The sequence below is a fragment of the Rattus rattus genome, chromosome 11, assembly GCF_011064425.1.
Source record: "Rattus rattus isolate New Zealand chromosome 11, Rrattus_CSIRO_v1, whole genome shotgun sequence".
Taxonomy (NCBI): Eukaryota; Metazoa; Chordata; class Mammalia; order Rodentia; family Muridae; genus Rattus; species Rattus rattus.
This window is the reverse complement of record NC_046164.1, coordinates 22928618-22931430: the sequence shown is the minus strand read 5'-3', so window position 1 is coordinate 22931430 and position 2813 is coordinate 22928618.

Genomic DNA, 2813 nt, shown 5'->3' with positions numbered 1-2813 from the left:
TCGGTGAGTTCAGTGTCTACATAGAGAATTCTAGAACATCCAGAGACTCTCAGTCTCCAAAAAAAAATTAATAAAAAAGAGGTCAAGGTTCAAGGTCATCACCCTAAGCTGCACAAGTTCACCGCCAGCCCAGCAGGAGACAGACAGTGGGTCCTCTGGATCGCTCTGCTTTATTAGTAACGAGTTGTGTTGCAAGTATTAGTAAGGATTTAAAAATGAGCAGGCCTATGAGCCTAGCGAAAGGCAAGTAACCTCACATAACCGCCATAGAGCAGCACCTGGGCCGACTCTCAGTTGTTTTCAGAACCCTCTGAGTTTCATCATTTGACTAAAAACACAACTAGACCTGTCCCTCCTCTCAGTGCCAGCCAGGTGTCCAGACCATCTGCAACCATGTGGACCACGGCCAAACTGCCTAAGCCAGCCGTTTGACTCTCCTGAAGTATTAACACCCCCATACCCCATCCCATGCCCCTGCACCCTAAGTCCTAAATCACTGTAAATGCTACTGCCCAGGATGGTATCGTGCTCAAAATAGTCAGCGTGCCACAAGAGGAAAGTCAGTGGCATTCAAGTCAACAACTCAAAATGGTGTTTGGAGCTGGGATCCAGCCAGGGGCACATCTAGACTTGCAATACTGTTATGACCTGATTCTGTGTGAAGAGAAATGCACACAACACGAGGTAGACAGATTCTATTCTTATAGCACGAAAACTCCACGGACAAATAAAGGTATTCAAATAAATTCAATCATTCCAAAGTATAGCAATGATCGAAAAGGAATCAGAGCAATCAAGCCAGAGAACACGGTATCCTAAAGGTAGTGTGAGCTACTCACACGGAAGCTAAAGCTCGAAACTGTAACACAGCTCTGACAGAAAACTGGAATGCCTGGGGTATTGGTTTTGTTATTGTTTTTAAGTTATCAGTACCAGGATGCCACCAGCAAAAATCTCATTATTTTAATGCCCACCCCTCAGTGTTTTTGGAAATGCTATGGTTGTCATGGATAAGAAAGAGGTGGGCCAGGGATAAAAGGAGTGCCAAACAGGCAAACAGCAGAAAGACCTTAAAGCAGACATGAGATGAGAGAAGTAAAAAGTTAGAAGTATCTACTAGCCAGGCAGTGATGGGATTAAAGGGCATGCATCTCTAATCCAGCACTCGGGAGGCAGAGGCAGGCAGATCTTTGAGTTTGAGGCCAGCCTGGTCCACAGAGTGAGCTCCAGGACAGCCAGGGCTACACAGAGAAACCCTGTCAAGAAGAGAGTGTGGGGAGGAAGGGAGAAATGGAGGGGGAGGAAGGAGGAGGGGGAGGGAAGGAAGCAAGAGGGAGAAAGAGGGAGGGAGGGAAAAGGAGGGAGAGGGAGGGGGAAGAGGGGAAAGGAGGGGAGGGAAGGGGGAGGTCACTGTACCTGAAGCATGGTATAGACGGAAGGAGATAAAGATTAGGCTTACAGATGGATACATGGAAGCCTCTTTGAGACACCCCAATAGCAACTTACTAGTAAAGTAGGAACTTACTCTCTAATGGACACACAGTCTCTCTCCAGAAAATTCCCTGTGGGAAGCTTGATTACCACTGGAATATTATTAGGTAGGCAAAGCACAAGTGACTTGTTAGGTAACTTCTTTCTTTGCCTCTGAGTTTGTGTATCTAAAGGTGAGGTCACAAACACAAACACCTTTGCCAGATGAATTGAGTTAAATCTTTCAGGAGGGTAAAGTAGAAGGGCCAGGAACTCAAGGCCATCTTGGGTTACACAGAGCATTTCCAGGCCGGGCTGGTTTAAGAGCCTCTGTTTCAAAATGACATAAAGGAATGTGTGCATGTGAAGTGAGGCCAAGAAAAAGCAAACACAAAACCTGAGCTTAAACAACGGTTGGGTTAGAAAGGAAAGTGTCTGCCTTGTGGTTCTAAGTGTTCTGGCAGCCAATAGGAAGCAGAGAAACAGACAGAAAACTCAGCACTCACTGGGTAACAATGTGCACAAAAAAAACATGCTCCTTACTGTAGTCCTAGCACTCACCAAGAATCCAAGGCCAGCCTGGGCTACAGAGGGATGCTGCTCCCAAACACACAGCAAACGAGCAGCACTAGTTACCTAGCCTGGGATGGCGGCTCCTGGGTGCTAAGATCACATAGACACACTTTGCCTCTGAACTGTCATAGGGGGAGATAATCCAAGGAGAACGCCATTCTTATGGAGCCAACAGCAAGGTTTGGGAAGTCCTCTGTCTCTCCTTGGCTGGGCTGATTTCATCCTGACACTCTAGGGTGCCTACAGGGACAGGTGTGACAGGGCAATGACACCCTGTGTGTTTCACCAGGCTGTTCTAGTTCAATCCAAGTGAAGACTGACGTCAACTGTGCTTTGAGAAAGGCATCACCAACGGTTTTTCTCACTTGGCTTCTGAAAGCTTTGGTATTCTAAAGCTAGAGAATAGCTCTTACCTATGGGGATAAGGGGATCGGAGGAGGGGTAGTTTTTCTCACGGTACTGGTGAGCTGTGCCTCCTCTTGGGAGGAAAGAGGAGAAAGACAAAGACAGCTGCCCTCGTGGACCAGGTGCTTCTGTCTTTCTGAATGAGAAGCAAGACAGGACACAGCATGTGGTGGCCACACTCTCAGGTCAGGCTGGGTTGAGTGTGTCCTAAGCCCCAGCACTCCTGCCCAGCCTGGATGGTACTGAGAAGGTAACATCCACCTCTGGCTCCAAGATTCCTCTTCCCCATCCCTAGCTGACCACGCTTCCTATCTGAGAGGTCGGCTCTCACCGCCGGAGGAATGCAGCTGGTAAGGAAAGGAGGA